Source organism: Eumetopias jubatus, unplaced genomic scaffold (genome assembly GCF_037043125.1).
Source record: "Eumetopias jubatus isolate StellerSeaLion01/CBP00866 unplaced genomic scaffold, mEumJub1_p1.0 scaffold_6, whole genome shotgun sequence".
In the NCBI taxonomy this organism is placed as follows: domain Eukaryota; kingdom Metazoa; phylum Chordata; class Mammalia; order Carnivora; family Otariidae; genus Eumetopias; species Eumetopias jubatus.
In genome coordinates, this window is record NW_028274812.1 from 147,617,396 (window position 1) to 147,634,362 (window position 16,967).

Below are 16,967 nucleotides of genomic sequence, written 5' to 3' on the forward strand. Positions count from 1 at the left end.
CAAACATGAAGTGAATGCTTTGCAAATGTTATGAGTAAACGTGGGTTTTCTTACATCTGTAGTGTTTGGGTGTGTGTTTACTTGGCCTGTTCAACCATATACTGAAGTCTCCTTAGAGACAAGGTTCACGTCTTGTTTATCTACTGGCTTCAGCGCAGTGTTAGTTAAATTAAGTCCTCCTTTTATTTCTTACAAAGGCAGGTACAATTTCCAGCCATCTCTGTCATGTGAAGAATATCACAGAGCAGGTCACATCTCAGGACAAAATAGAACAGAAGAAGTAATTTAAAAAGTGTTTTGAAAGTAGAATGCCTGGGTGGCTCAGCTGGTTGGGCATCTGCCTTTGTCTTGGGTCATGATCCCTGGGATCAAGTTCCACATCAGGTTCCTTGCTAGGCAGGAGCCTGCTTCTCCCTCTGCCTCCAGCTCCCCCTGCTTGTGTGCATGCTCTCTCTCTCTGGCAAAGAAATAAAATCTTTAAAAAAAAAGTGCTTTAAAGGCCAAATCCTTGCTAACTCTGTGACAATACTTTTATCTCCACACTTTCATCACATCCACAAATCTCCCTCTTCAGGTGGCACTTTAGCGAATTAGATGCTGTCCTGATGAAGCTGTCACTCAGAGCTAAGGCATACAATTCTCCCTCTCCTACTTGTTATGGATTGAACTGTGTCCCCCCTTCCAAAGCATATGTTGAAGCCCTTTACCGCTAATGCGACTGTATTTTGGGATAGGATCTTTAAGGAATTAATCAAGATTAAATGAGGTCATAGGGCGGTGCCCTCACTTAATAAGGGCTTATAAGAAGGGAAAGACATACCAGGGCTGTCTCACTGTCTCTCTCCTTGAAAGGCCATGTGAGGGTACAGCAGGGAAGTGGAGGTCTGCAAGACAGAGGAAAGGCCTCACCAGGAAACCAGCTCCGAGGGCACCTTCATCTTGGACTTCTGGCCTCCAGAACGATGAGAAGATAAACTTCTGTCGTTTAAGCGACCCGGTCTGTGATATTTTATTATGGCGGCCCTTGCTGACTAATACGCTATGTTTATATCGAAAGAATCGGGATGAAGAGAGGGTGTCCAAGGCAAAAGCAGACAGAGCCTAGGAGATAGAGATCAATTCAGTTTGGATTAGAATAATTCTAATTTGATGATAGGAGGGTAAGTAGATGTTCCTGAATCAGTACAAAGTGCTAAGGGCTTTTGTTGACCTCACTTTTTGTTCAGCTATGTCTGTAATGTGGGGTTTTGCAAATGTAATTCACTTGCTTCAAAATCACTTGGAGTACTTACTTGCTAAAAGTATGCATTTCTGGGTCCTTCACCAAACCAGAATTAAAACTTCTGGGGATGCGTCCCAAGACACTGTATTTTAACAAGCTCCCTAGGTGATTTAAATGCACACCCAGCTTGGGAATCATTGCATTATAGGATCATTCTGTGTTTCTAATTGCAGAACTAAAATTCAGCTTCCAGTGGGGCTAATTTATTTATTTCCTTGGGGGCTAAAACCCTTCCTTGAAGACTGAAGACATATAAGAAAATATACATTACTATTTTATAATTTAGTAGTATTTGGAAAATCATATGTAAAACATAACATGCTAGGTTCTCTCGAATCACTAATCGATTATATGGGAATTCAGAAAAAGGCTTTAAGAGTTGGGAACATTTTTGTTGTTCTTCCCCCATCCGTCCCCAAAAAAGAGAGGACAGGAAGGAGCTTCAGCAAAGATATCACAAAGGAAGGTACGGATTTCTGGCTTTCTCAGCTCTCAGAGCCACAGGAAGTCCATTTTCATTCAGTTTCACTCTGATCATAAAGAAATACATCCCTTTTCCTTGCAAGTGAGAATTTTGCAGTCAACAACCGCTTAGGTGTGATTGGATCAGAATTTAGCGTAACAATGAATACAGTGGAGAATAAAGAGCAGAGGGGGTTAATGCAGAAATAAGCTTTCCCAGAAGAGGAAAAGCCAAGGCCCCACTGGGAGTCGAACCCAGGATCTCCTGTTTACAAGACAGGCGCTTTAACCAGCTAAGCCATGGAGCCCACGCGCACGTCTGAGATAATGCTAGATCTGTCCTTGCTATTAGATTAAATATTCGTGCCAGGGCGGGTGGAAGGCAGAGCGGTTTCTCGTGAGAAACTGGACGAATTCCGAGAAGACGTTTTGCTTCCTTGGCTGCGCCGCAGAGCTGACATAAGCGGGAACCGCTTGGCACAGCTTGCCTGTTAGGACTCCTAACACTTCACTCAGCCCGAGAATAACCCTCAGTGACAGTCACGGCCACCACTTTCCCTCCCCAACTGGGATGAAGTCTTCCCAAAGCACGCCTCGCTGGGGCTGCACCTCGTCCTTTGTAACGTAGACGCTACCTTCGAATGCACGAGGATCTCTGAAAAGGAGCTTCGTGCAAGACTCCTGGCCCGCAGGATTGGGGCGTCCGGCACCCGCTCTCCGACCGGGGGTCGGGGGCCGAGAAGAGGGTGCGGGGATGCGGACCTCCGCTGCGTCAGTCACGTCGCCGTCTCAGACCGGTCACACAAGCGCAGGTGGAGGGCGGGCGGGGGGGGGCGGAGGCGGAGGGGGCCCCGCCCGGCCCAAGGTGTATCCTGGGTCCAGGTACGACCCTCCTAAGGTGGGGAGCTTTATGGTTCCTGCGGACCACTGCTTTGCCCACTCCCGCATAACCAAGGCCTCATATCCAGGGCAATGCGTCATCAGCTCGCGGATCTCCCCTCTAACACCATCCTCCGAGGTCGCACCCTCGCGGTGACCCGCACCCCCTACCCGAGGTCGCACCCCCGCGGTGACCCGCACCCCCTCCCCTAGCTCATACGCGGGGCGCGGAGAGCTGGGCTGGCGGGTGGCACCTGGCGGCCCTTTGCGCCGGTGGCAGGGGCCTGGGACTCCGGGGGTCTCCGGGCGGGGCCTGGACCGCCGAAGATGAGGGGCGTAGGGGCTGAGGCTGGGAGGCTCGGCTGGGCGAGGGAAGAGACCCCAGGACCGACCCAGACCGCGTTGTGGGCTCCGGGCCGCCGGGACCTCTACTCTCCCACCGGCAGGGCCTGAAGACCCTCACTAATACGAACGGATCCCTGCCCTAAACTTTGGGTCTTTGTCTCTGTCTCTGTCTCTCTCTCACACACACGTCCCGCACGCGCAACCGGGACTTCAGCTCCACTCCAGCTCAGGTCGGGGGGATGCGGGGATGGGGTGGGAGGCTCTCTGACTTCCACCGGCAGAGTTCGAAACACCTCCCTGCTGCCCCCCACCAGGCCCCAGACGCGGCCCGCCGCGTACCGGAGACCAGACTCAGCGTGACCTATAGATTCAGTGCAATCCCAAGCAGAACTGCAGCAAGTTATTTCATGAATATTGACAAACTGATTCTAAAGTTTACATGTAGACACAAAGGACTCGGAACAAGCAACGCGAAATTGAAGAACAAAGTTGGAGGACTGTCACTACTTGAGCTCAGATTTACCATAAAGTGACAGTAATAAAGAGTGTGGTGTTGGTGAAAAAAATAGACAAACCGATCAATGGAGCAGAATAGAGAGCCCAGAAATAGACCCGCATAGTCACCTGATCACCGAGGAAAGGCAGTACATGGGGCAAAGATAGTCTCTCAACAAATGGTGCTGGAAAAACTGGATGTCCACATGCAGAAAAAAAAAATGAATCTAGTACAGAACTAGACACAGACCTATGCCTTTTACAAAACTTAACTCAAAATGGATCCTAGACCTAAATCTAAAATGTAAGACCATGAAATTCCTAGAAAGTAACACAGAGGGAAACAGGTGACTTTGGGTTCACTGATAGCTTCTTAGGTACAACACCAAAAACATGATTCATGAGAGGAAAACGTGATAAGTTGGACTTCATGAGAATTTAGAGTTTCTGTTCTGCAAGACACTGATAAGAAAACGAGAAGACACGCCACAGACTGGGAGAAAATATTTGCAAAAGACATATCTGAGAAAGGACTGTCACCCAACATATGCAAAGAACTCTTAAAACACAACAATAAGAAAAGAAACAACTCAATTTACACTGTTTTCCCACGTACTCTTTAATCCCTATGCCTCTTTCCCCCACTCACCCCCCCCCGCAACCATCAGTTTGTCTATAGTTAATAGTCTGTTTCTTGCTCTCTCTTGTTTTCTCTGCCTTTGTTTTTTTTCCCCCCTTTGCTCATTTGCTTTGTTTCTTGAATTCCACATATGAGGGAAATCATCTGGTATTTGTCTTTCTCTGACTGACTGATTTTGCTCAGCATTTTACTCTCTAGCTCCATCCATGTCGCCGCAAATGGCAAGGTTTCATTTTTAAATGGCTGAGTAATATTCTATCATATATATATAAACCACATCTTCCCTAACCATTCATCCATCAGTAGACACTCGGCTGCTTCCATAATCTGGCCATTGTTGATAATGTTGCAATAAACATAGGGGTGCATGTATCCTTTTGAATTAGTGTTTTTATATTTTTTTAGGTAAATACCCAGTAGTGTGATTCTTGGATCAGAGAGTAGTTTTATTTTTAGATTTTTGAGGAAGCTCCATACTGTTTTCCACGGTGGCTGCATCAATTCCCATTCCCACCAACAATGCAAGAGGTGTTCCTTTTTCTGCACATCCTCGCAAACACTTCTTTTTTCTGGAGCCGTTGAGCTGATTCTGACAGGTGTGAGGTGATATCTCAGGGTAGTTTTTATTTGCATTTTCCTGATGATCAGTGATGTGGAGCATCCTTTCATGTGTCTGTTAGCCACCTGTAAGTCTTCTTGGGAGAAATGTCTGTTCAGGTCTTCTGCCCATTTTTTAACTGGGTTATTTGTTTGTGGGTGTTGAGTTTTGTCAGTTCTTGATCTATCTTGGATACTAACCCTTTATCAGGTATGTCGTTTGCAAATATCTTCTCCCATTCACTTGGTTGACTTTTAGTTTCCTTGATTGTTTCCCTTGCTGTGCAGAAGCTTTTTTTTTTTTTTTATTTTGAGGTAGTCCCAAACAACTCAGTTTTTTAAATGTGCAAAGATCTGAACAGACAACTCAACAAGGAAGATATAGAGATGACAAATAAGCATATGGAAAGATGCTCAACACCATATGTCACCAGGGGATTGCAGACTAAAACAGCAATAAGATACCACTAGAGAACTATGAGTATGGCCCAAATCCAATACCCTGACAACACCAGTTGTTGGTGAGGATGTGGAGTCATAGGAACTCTAATTCATAGCTGGTGGGAATGCAAAATGCTGCAGCCACTGTGGAAAATAGCCGGGCAGTTTCCTACAAAACTAAACACGGTCTTGCCATATGACCCAGCAGTAACGCCTCTCCGCACTTAACCCAAATGAACTAAAAACTTACAACCACACAAAAGTCTGTACACAAATCTTTATAGTAGCTTTATTTATAATTGCCAAAACTGGGAAGGAACCGAGTCGTCCTTCATTAGGTGGATGGATAAACAGACAGCGGTACATCCATACAGTGCAATGTTATTCAGTGATGGAAAGAAATGAGTTACCAAATCACAAAAAGACATGGAAGAATCATAAGTACGTAGTACGAAGTAAAAGAAGCCAATCTGAAAAGCCAGTCATCTTGTATGATTCCAACATTATGACATTGTGAAAATGCAAAACTATGGAGACAGTTAAGAGGCCAGTGTTGCAAGGGGTTCTGGAGGAGGGAGGGAAGGATGAATACGGGGAACACAGGAGGTGTTTGGGGCCAGGAAAATATGATTTTGTGTGATACTGTATCAGTAGATGCATGTCATTACATATTTGTCAAAACCCATAGAAAGCTCAATGCAAAAGTTGAATCTTACTAGAAATTGTGGATTTTAGTTAATAATAATGTATCAACATTGGCTCTCTGATTATAACAACAAAGGCACCAGCCTAACGCAAGATAATAAGAGAGGAAATTAGTGGGGGACACAAAGAGGTAATATGTAAACTGTACTTTTTGCTCAATTTTTTCTATAAACCTAAAACTGCTCAAAAAACGTAAGGTTTTAAAAATGTCTAAAAAGATAATGGCCTGTTTGAAGCAAATAAAAAAATGTTTTGTTCTTGAAAAACTAAAAATACAACGATCTCATGACCCAGCCATTACACTGGTGCTTACTTATCTCAGAGGAATGAAACTTACATCACCTGAAGCCTGGATACGAATGTTCAGAGAAGTTTTATTTCTAATAGCATAAAACTGGAAGTCCAAAGGTCCTTCGATGGGTGGGTAGTTAAACCGGGGTCTACCCATACCCTGAAACACCACTCAGCTATAAGAGGGAATGAGCTAGTGGTAATAGGAGACATACGTGAATCTCAAAATAACTATGATGAGGGAAAGAAGCTAATCCACAAGGATATACACTATGTTATTCCAGGTAATAAAAATTACAGAAAATACAAACTAATCTATAGTGACCAACAGAAAAATGCTTTGCAGGGGACAGGAGAAGGATTGATTACTGGGCAGCATAAAGTAGTTTGGGCAGTAATGGATACGCTAGAACCTGGGTGTCAGTGATGGTCTTATGGGTGTAATCATGTCACAAAACTAAAAAATGTGCTCATTTGAGTATATTCAGTGCACTGCATATGAACTGGGCCTCAGAAAATGCTGTAGCCCACCCTTTTTTTTTCTTTGACAGAGAGTGCATGCACACCCAAGCAGGGGAAGGAGGGGCAGAGGGAGAGGAAGAGAGAGAATCTTAAGCACACTCCCCACTGAATGCAGACCCCATGCAAGGCTTGATTTTACAACCCTGAGATCATGACCTGAGCCCAAATCAGGAGTCAGATGCTTAAAGGACTGAGCCACCCAGAGGCCCTTGCACCTCCCTTTTTAAAAAAGGAATGAAGGGAGCCTGGGTGGCTCAGCGGGTTAAGCATCTGCCTTTGGTTCAGGTCAGGATCCCGGGGTCCTGGGATGGAGTCCCGCATCAGGCTCCTTGCTCAGTGGGGGGCCTGCTTCTCCCTCTGCCTGCCACTCCCCCTGCTTGTGCTCTCTCTCTGACAAATAAATAAATGAATAAAATATTTTTTAAAAATTAAAAATAAATTAAAAAGGGATGAGAAGGAATTGATAAGGATGTGGACATTTTGAATGAATTTTCCTATGTGAAACAAGCGTGATAATATCTAACAGGGTTTCCAAAAGATACACATCAATTTTACATAGGTCAGGAGAAATGGTTAATGAATTTAAAATGCACTAGGGTCCTTTCGTTATCCAGAGAAAAGAAAAAGGGACTGATTAAAGTTCAACAAAGTAAACTTTGTTTTAATGTGTACTTACTTGTTTTCGGGTGTAGGGTAACCACTAACACAGAGATACGATGTATAACTTTAAAACCGACAAAAGGAAAAATGCCATTTTTGGTGATAACACACCAAATGAAAACCATTAGTCCAGAATTTTTAAAAATGTGCGCGGAAACCTGTGGTTCATGTTAAAAGGAAACCAGTCAGGTGGTTCCTGTTAAGGGATGGTGCAGAAGAGGAATATGGCACCCACGGATTCCAGGCGACCAACTTCCTGCACGGAAGGTCTTGGGCTCTGTGATTAGAAAAGCTCAGGGAACCCAGAGGTGCTGAGAGGCTTCAGCTGGTGCCATCGAATGTGCTGTTCGGAAAGTTTCCTGATAGCCACGGCCATGAGATCCCAGAGGCCCTGGCTCAGCTTCTCCACTGGGACGAGTCTCCTCTGCTGGGCCACAGTCTTTCGAGACGGTGCGAGGGCGGCAGGCTTCCAGGCGGGGCTGTCTGACTTGGCGGAGCATGAGGTTCAGAAAAGAAGGCCTGGAAGAGAGCCAGGTTTCAGCTGGAGGAGGGGAAGACATCTCCCCAAACTACGGGATTTCCCCGGGCCTGGGCCAGTGGTCGTGGCGAGAAAGAAACAGGGTAGAGGCAGTGGTCGTGGCGAGAAAGAAACAGGGTGGAGGCAGAGGCCGTGGCGATATGGGTCTCCACCACTCCTCATCCCTGCCGAATGGACTCTGAGAAGAAGTACATGAGTAGACGCGGGATCTCAGTGATGACTTACCGTTGCCACCTCAAGCCACCTTCCAGGAGGTGTGGCGATGGGACACCAGCTCAAGTCTTCCAGGGAACAGGGCAGTCTGGGAGCCTGGTGTCTTCAGGACAGAGCTGCTCCCCCTCCCTATGCTTGCGTACCCCCACAGACTCTTCACGGCACACGCAGGAGCCCCACGAAGGCCTTGAGAGTGTTCCACGGGCAGACAGCCTGCCAGCTCGCACAGAGAGAGGGCAAACGGAAAGAAAGATGTTGAACCCCCCACATTTTATAGTGAGGAAACCGGCTGGCAGACGTGGACCGGCCACCACAGACATGGAAGCCTGCCCCCCAGGGCAGGGACTCTAGCCTGAGGGGATGCTTCCCAGGCCTCGAAGCTCAGCTACAGTGTTGTTTGCCTGGCTGAGTTTTGAGCATCCGAGAGGGATTTGGAAAATTCATTGTGCAATTACTTAGGACTGGTGCCTCCTGCCCTTCGAGTGTATCCCTCTTAAATGGGAAAGTCTACAATGGTTATCCGGTGCCTGCCCCACCATTGCATTTTGGGGAGCAGAGAACTTGTGGCTTTCACAGATTTGTAAGTGGAGAGGAATTGTGCCCAGAATGGCTTCTACATAGAGCCTAACTCACGCCCACTTGGGGGCACGTACACGAGTTGAGGCTGAACTGAGCTGAGATCTGGGGGACATTGGGATGGGTGAGCATCGTTGCACGTGGGAGAGGTGTAGGTCTTTGGGAACCACGGGGCAGATGGTGTTAGGTGTAACAGTGTCTCCCACCCCCCCCACCCCTCCCTGAGAGCTCCATTTCCTAGTCACCGAAACCTGTGAGCAGGTCGTCTTGCGTGGCAAAGGGGACCTTGAGGATGTGACTGAGGTAAGGATCTTGAGATGGGAAGAGTGTCCTGGCTTCCCCAGGTGGGCTCCAGGTAATCACAAGGTGCCTGGAAGAGGGTGGGAGGCGGGTCCGAGGCGGAGAAGCTGTGACGACAGAAGCAGAGGTCAGAGCGACAGGGTCCTGTCAGGGGCTGAGGAACGTGGGCAGCCGCTAGAAGCCGGAAAAGGCAAGAAGGGAGTCTCGCCTGGGGCCTCTGGAAGGCAGGCAGCTCTGCCACCTCTCGCTTTGAGCCCCAGAGGACCCACGTCGGGCTTCCGAGCTCCAGGACTGTAAGATCATGAGTGGATATGCTGCTTTAAGGGACTAAGATTCTGGTAAATTTCTAGGGCAGCAGATAGGCCATTAAAACAGACTTCGGATACTAGTATGCACCGCCGTCGGTGTTGAAAAATCCTGTCGCTCCCGGCTCCCCAACGAAGCCCTTGCAAGACTCCAGCCCCCACCCCCATTTGTAATCACGGCACCGGGACTAGGAGTCGGCCCCGCGGCCGCCCCGCTGTCAGTCTGGGGAACCTGGGGAGCGCGTCCCTGTCTCCGCGCACTCGCTTCTTTCCCAAGCGCGCTGGGTCTGTGTCCAAGCGACAAAACTCTCGTGCCCTCTCTGAGGCTCGAACTCAGGACCTTCAGATTATGAGACTGACGCGCTGCCCACTGCGCTAAGAAGGCACCTGCTCGGCTTCCCTCCAGCAGGATCAGTCATTCTAACGCTCTCCAGTTCATGTGCCATTTCGGAGGAGTTCGCGTTTTGTCCGGAGTCGTGCACCCGAGAGAAGAGTGTGCGCCGGGCCGCGTACGCTTGCTGTTACCCGAGCACCTCGCCCCGGTGGATCGGAACCGTTTCCGGAGCTCATCGTCGATGACACCAACAGGGGATGCTCCCACGTCGCCGGGAACACCGCTCACTCCCCGGAGACCCCAGACTCGGCTCGGTCGCGTTGCACACCGCTCCGCGTCACGCGCGCACGAGGGGAAGGGCCCGAGCCGGGTGTGCACGGACCTCCAGACCGCGACAAGGACAGGCGCCGCCCGGCGTGGCCCCGACCCGCCGCGGTCCCCTCGCCGGGCCCCGCAGCTCCCTCGCCCGCGACCCGCGTCCCCGACCGCCGCACCCCAAGTCCCGCATCGCGCGCCGCGGCGGGAACGGGGGGCCGGGGGCGGTGCGACCCCTGAGCAGCGGGAAGGACACACCGGGTGTCAAGGCAAGACCACCCGCTGAAGCGGAAAATGTCCTGACTCTCTGGGATCCGAGTGCCAGTCCGCATACGCCATTTGTGAATCTAGGAAAAACAATTCACTCGGCTTTCTTGCCAATGGAAGTTACTTAATTTGAAAAGCTCCGTTATCTGTAAAATGGGGTAACATCTCACGCTATTACTTCAAAGACGGAACACTTGACACAAACCGTTGTTCAGTGGATTCTCCTGACTGATACGAGTAATGATATTAAGCTTTACTGGGAAAATCTCTTTAAGCCACTCCAGGAATGGATAAAAATCAATCATCTACCCCTTTTCTTTGGGCAAGTTTTTTTTATATCGTGTCCACTTTACAATGAGGACAGTGAGACCCAGCCAGCCTCAGCGACTCGCAGCGGCCCCGTGGCTGTCGGTGGGGCGGCTGGGATGAGAACGGTGGGTTGGGGGGCACTCCCCGGGGGGCTCTCCCGCGTCCGGTGGACCGCACCTGCAGACCGCGGACGCGCGCCCCGAAAGCACGTCTGTTTGCAGGCTGCTTCCGTCCGCCACTTCACCAGAAGCAGGTGCAGGGACCCCTCCACGTCTGGAGACGCCCTCGATTTTGTATCCACGGACCTGGAGCCCCGCAATCGGGGCCTCGCGGGACCCCCGGGGCGAAAGTCCCATCTGCGAATTTTGCAAGGGGTCTGACCGCAGGGGTCCCGGAGAAACACTGGAGAAAAGAACCGGGGATGGGAGGTGGGGGGAGTGGGGGAGGAGCCCGCCTACAGACTTAAAGGATCCAGAAGAAGACTAGTCGACTGTGTGGTAGCGTGGCCGAGCGGTCTAAGGCGCTGGATTAAGGCTCCAGTCTCTTCGGGGGCGTGGGTTCGAATCCCACCGCTGCCAGTCTTTATATTGCGAGCTGACTCGACCAAGCCCCTGGGAAAATCTTAGAAACAGGACAGTCTGGCTGCTGGTGATACATATCTAAAGTCAAAGGTTTCATACAGAAATGAGTAAGACCTTCCTACACTTCACAATTACAAAAATGTAACAGTATATACACCTGAAAGTGTACTTTAATTCCACCTTGTTCCACACCAACACCCCACCTTGGCTCCACCAGCCACGTTTACTTATATAAACAACGTTGCAATAAATTATAACCGCATTTCAGAAAGATGCAATATTCGAGAACTTTCTAAAAGCACAATTGCTCAGTCAAGCATATGTGTGATGGAAATTTTGGCAAGTCTTGTCTTAGTCTTCCCCAAATGTTAACCAATTTATCTTCCTGCAGCTCCCGGGAAGGGATAGTTTCTTTTGCACCCTGACCAGCATTGTACTAATGACAGTTAATTGCCATTTATCTCTGACTAAGATCCAGATATTGTCATAAGTTTCCTACATATATTAAGTCATAAAATAGTCTCAGTATTACATAAGAAGTTTATGTTATTATTCCTGTTTTACAGAGAAGGAGACTAAAGTTAGGACCAGGTAATTCGTTGCCTGTAGGTGGAGGAATCGGGGCGTTAATGCCTGGGGTAGACTGAAAAAACGCCCCCCCCCAAAAAAGGTATCTCTGTTCTAATTCCTGAAAGCTTAACTATTACCTTATATGGCCAAATATTGGAGGAGTCTTTGCAGAAGAGATTCAGTTAAGGATCTTGAGATGGGGAATTTATCCTGGATTTTTCAAGCGGACTTTAAATGTCATTACAAGTGTCCTTATGCCCTTTGCCCAAGAGAGAGGCAGAAAGGGAGAAGGTTTGTTGATGCAGAGGCAGAGACAAGCCAGGGACGCTGGCAGCCCCTAGAATCTGAAAAAAGCAAGGGCACATTCTTCCTTACAGCCTGAAAAGCCAGTATGACCTTGTCAACACCTTGATTTCCCCCCAGTAATTCAGACTTTTGGACTTCTGGCCTCCAGAACTGTGAGGAAGGAGATACATCCGTTGCTGCTTTAAGCTCCTGAGCTTGTGGTTATTTGCTCCAGGAGCTGTAGGAAACTAATTCAGTCTGTTTGAATGCTAACAGGCAACACTCCCGCAAACAATGGTTTTTGTTTGCCAATCTGAGAGGTAAAAGGTAGCATCTCATTTTAGTTTCACTTTTGAATTTCTCCTGAGAGTAAAGTTAATGATCTTTTCACACTTTTGTAAATATTCATCTTTCTTCTTTATAACATGGAGCTTGAACTCAGAGCCCTGAGACCAAGACCTGGGCTAAGACCAAGAGTCAAGAGCTTAAACAACTGAGCCACCCAGGGGCTCCTGGTTCTCCCTTTTCATGAACTCAGTATTTATATCATTTGCAAGTTTTTCCCATGAGTTAGAATTTTTCTTGCTGAGGTTTCTTTACTTATATTAGGTAAATTAACTCTTCATAACACAATTTACACATTTTTCCCAGTTTGTTCATTTGATTATTCATTTTGCTTATACATTTTTTTTGAGGGGATGAGAGTGTATCTAAGCAGACTGTTGTCTTAATATGGTGAGTTGTGTCACTTTAATTTTTTCTGATTTTTTTTGCAAAAATTAGTTTTCTACAACAAAGTTACAAAAATATCTGTCTTGGGAATGTTAGTAATTTGTGGTTTTATACCTTCTTTTAACTTTTTTAAAATTTTATTTTGTTATGTTATGTCACCATACATTACATCATTAGTTTTTGATGTAGTGTTCCATGAATCATTGTTTGTGCATAACACCCAGTGTTCCACGCAGAACGTGCCCTCTTTAATACCCATCACCAGGCTAACCCATCCCCCTACCCCCCTCCCCTCTAGAACCCTCAGTTTGTTTTTCAGAGTCCATCATCTCTCCTGGTTCGTCTCCCCCTCTGACTTACTCCCCTTCATTCTTCCTCTCCTGCTATCTTCTTCTTTTTCTTTTTTCTTAAAATATGTTGCGTTATTTGTTTCAGAAGTACAGATCTGTGATTCAACAGTCTTGCACAATTCACAGCGCTCACCGTAGCACATACCCTACCCAATGTCTATCACCCAGCCACCCCATCCCTCCCACCCCCGACCACTCCAGCAACCCTCAGTTTGTTCCTGACATTAAGAATTCCTCATATCAGTGAGGTCATATGATACATGTCTTTCTCTGACTGACTTATTTCACTCAGCATAACACCCTCCAGTTCCATCCACGTCGTTGCAAATGGCAAGATCTCATTCCTTTTGATGGCTGCATAATATTCCATTGTGTATATATACCACATCTTCTTTATCCATTCATCTGTCGATGGACATCTTGGCTGTTTCCACAGTTTGGCTATTGTGGACATTGCTGTTATAAACATTGGGGTGCACGTACCCCTTCGGATCCCTACATTTGTATCTTTGGGGTAAATACCCAGTAGTGCAATTGCTGGATCGAATGGTAGCTCTAATTTCAACTGTTTGAGGAACCTCCATACTGTTTTCCAGAGGGGTTGCACCAGCTTGCATTCCCACCAACAGTGTAGGAGGGTTCCCCTTTCTCCACATCCCCGCCAACATCTGTCGTTCCCTGACTTGTTAATTTTAGCCATTCTGACGGGTGTGAGGTGGTATCTCATTGAGGTTTTGATTTGGATTTCCCTGATGCCGAGCGATGTTGAGCACTTTTTCATGTGCCTGTTGGCCATTTGGATGTCTTCTTTGGAAAAATGTCTGTTCATGTCTTCTGCCCATTTCTTGATTGGATTATTTGTTCTTTGGGTGTTGAGTTTGATAAGTTCTTTATAGATTTTGGATACTAGCCCTTTATATGATATGTCATTTGCAAATATTTTCTCCCATTCTGTCGGTTGTCTTTTGGTTTTGTGGACTGTTTCTTTTGCTGTGCAAAAGCTTTTTATCTTGATGAAATCCCAATAGTTCATTTTTGCCCTGGCTTCCCGTGCCTTTGGTGATGTTTCTAGGAAGAAGTTGCTACGGCTGAGGTCGAAGAGGTTGCTGCCTGTGTTCTCCTTTAGGATTTGGATGGACTCCTGTCTCACGTTTAGGTCTTTCAACCATTTGGAGTCTATTTTTGTGTGTGGTGTAAGGAAATGGTCCAGTTTCATTCTTCTGCATGTGGCTGTCCAATTTTCCCAACACCATTTGTTGAAGAGACTGTCTTTTTTCCATTGGACATTCTTTCCTGCTTTATCAAAGATAAGTTATACCACATCTTCTTTATCCATTCATCTGTCAATGGACATCTTGGCTCTTTCCATAGTTTGGCTCTTGTGGACATTGCTGTTATAAACATTGGTGTGCATGTACTCCTTTGAATCTGTATTTTTGTATCTTTGGGGTAAATACCCAGTAGTGCAATTGCTGGATCGTATGGTAGCTCTATTTTCAACTGTGTTAGGAACCTCCATACTGTTTTCCAGAGTGGCTGCACCAGCTTCCCTTCCCACCAACAGTGTAGGAGGGTTCCCCTTTCTCCGCATCCTAACCAAGGATCTGTTGTTTCCTGACTTGTTAATTTTAGCCATTCTGACTGGTGTGAGGTGGTATCTCATTGAGGTTTTGATTTGGATTTCCCTGATGCCCAGTGATGTTGAGCACTTTTTCATGTGTCTGTTTGGCCATTTGGATGTTTTCTTTGCAGAAATGTCTGTTCAGGGGCACCTGTGTGGCTCAGTCGTTAAGTGTCTGCCTTCGGCTCAGGTCATGATCCCAGGGTCCTGGAATCGAGCCCCACATCAGGCTCCCTGCTCAGTGGGAGCCTGCTTCTCCCTTTCCCACTCTGCCTGCTTGTGTTCCCTCTTTCACTGTCTCTGTCTGTCAAATAAATAAGTAAAATCTTAAAAAAAATGTTCATGTCTTCTGCCCATTTCTTGATTGGATTACTTGTTCTTTGGGTGTTGAGTTTGATAAGTTCTTTATAGATTTTGGATACTAGCCTTTATCTTTACCTCTTCTTTTAAAATTTATATGAATTTCAAATTTATTTTATTCTTACAGGTGATATATTGAGCTTGGTTTTCCTAGATAGCTACTCACACCATATTTTGAATACTCTATCTACTTATGTTTACTTGAGTTACAACCTTTCTCATATTCTCATGTATATATTTATTCCTCCACCCACCCACGCGACAAATCTGCACTTTTTTTTTCTTGCTATATCTATTACTACCATTACTCGTATCAGTCAGGAGAATCCACTGAACAACGGTTTGTGTCAAGTGTTCCGTCTTTGAAGTAATAGCGTGAGATGTTACCCCATTTTACAGATAACGGAGCTTTTCAAATTAAGTAACTTCCATTGGCAAGAAAGCCGAGTGAATTGTTTTTCCTAGATTCACAAATGGCGTATGCGGACTGGCACTCGGATCCCAGAGAGTCAGGACATTTTCCGCTTCAGCGGGTGGTCTTGCCTTGACACCCGGTGTGTCCTTCCCGCTGCTCAGGGGTCGCACCGCCCCCGGCCCCCCGTTCCCGCCGCGGCGCGCGATGCGGGACTTGGGGTGCGGCGGTCGGGGACGCGGGTCGCGGGCGAGGGAGCTGCGGGGCCCGGCGAGGGGACCGCGGCGGGTCGGGGCCACGCCGGGCGGCGCCTGTCCTTGTCGCGGTCTGGAGGTCCGTGCACACCCGGCTCGGGCCCTTCCCCTCGTGCGCGCGTGACGCGGAGCGGTGTGCAACGCGACCGAGCCGAGTCTGGGGTCTCCGGGGAGTGAGCGGTGTTCCCGGCGACGTGGGAGCATCCCCTGTTGGTGTCATCGACGATGAGCTCCGGAAACGGTTCCGATCCACCGGGGCGAGGTGCTCGGGTAACAGCAAGCGTACGCGGCCCGGCGCACACTCTTCTCTCGGGTGCACGACTCCGGACAAAACGCGAACTCCTCCGAAATGGCACATGAACTGGAGAGCGTTAGAATGACTGATCCTGCTGGAGGGAAGCCGAGCAGGTGCCTTCTTAGCGCAGTGGGCAGCGCGTCAGTCTCATAATCTGAAGGTCCTGAGTTCGAGCCTCAGAGAGGGCACGAGAGTTTTGTCGCTTGGACACAGACCCAGCGCGCTTGGGAAAGAAGCGAGTGCGCGGAGACAGGGACGCGCTCCCCAGGTTCCCCAGACTGACAGCGGGGCGGCCGCGGGGCCGACTCCTAGTCCCGGTGCCGTGATTACAAATGGGGGTGGGGGCTGGAGTCTTGCAAGGGCTTCGTTGGGGAGCCGGGAGCGACAGGATTTTTCAACACCGACGGCGGTGCATACTAGTATCCGAAGTCTGTTTTAATGGCCTATCTGCTGCCCTAGAAATTTACCAGAATCTTAGTCCCTTAAAGCAGCATATCCACTCATGATCTTACAGTCCTGGAGCTCGGAAGCCCGACGTGGGTCCTCTGGGGCTCAAAGCGAGAGGTGGCAGAGCTGCCTGCCTTCCAGAGGCCCCAGGCGAGACTCCCTTCTTGCCTTTTCCGGCTTCTAGCGGCTGCCCACGTTCCTCAGCCCCTGACAGGACCCTGTCGCTCTGACCTCTGCTTCTGTCGTCACAGCTTCTCCGCCTCGGACCCGCCTCCCACCCTCTTCCAGGCACCTTGTGATTACCTGGAGCCCACCTGGGGAAGCCAGGACACTCTTCCCATCTCAAGATCCTTACCTCAGTCACATCCTCAAGGTCCCCTTTGCCACGCAAGACGACCTGCTCACAGGTTTCGGTGACTAGGAAATGGAGCTCTCAGGGAGGGGTGGGGGGGGTGGGAGACACTGTTACACCTAACACCATCTGCCCCGTGGTTCCCAAAGACCTACACCTCTCCCACGTGCAACGATGCTCACCCATCCCAATGTCCCCCAGATCTCAGCTCAGTTCAGCCTCAACTCGTGTA

The 16,967-nt window shown here is 48.3% G+C and overlaps 4 non-coding genes across 4 annotated transcripts; 2 read left to right on the forward strand and 2 right to left on the reverse strand.

Moving 5' to 3' along the window:
- Window positions 1–1,978: 1,978 nt before the first annotated feature.
- TRNAT-UGU (transfer RNA threonine (anticodon UGU)) lies at window positions 1,979–2,052 on the reverse strand. The gene has a single exon. It is a non-coding gene; the product is annotated as a tRNA-Thr (tRNA).
- A 7,511-nt stretch (window positions 2,053–9,563) lies between these two features.
- On the reverse strand, window positions 9,564–9,636 carry TRNAM-CAU (transfer RNA methionine (anticodon CAU)). Its single transcript has one exon. It is a non-coding gene; the product is annotated as a tRNA-Met (tRNA).
- A 1,336-nt stretch (window positions 9,637–10,972) lies between these two features.
- On the forward strand, window positions 10,973–11,054 carry TRNAL-AAG (transfer RNA leucine (anticodon AAG)). Its single transcript has one exon. It is a non-coding gene; the product is annotated as a tRNA-Leu (tRNA).
- A 4,997-nt stretch (window positions 11,055–16,051) lies between these two features.
- Window positions 16,052–16,124, forward strand: TRNAM-CAU (transfer RNA methionine (anticodon CAU)). Its single transcript has one exon. It is a non-coding gene; the product is annotated as a tRNA-Met (tRNA).
- Window positions 16,125–16,967: the final 843 nt, after the last annotated feature.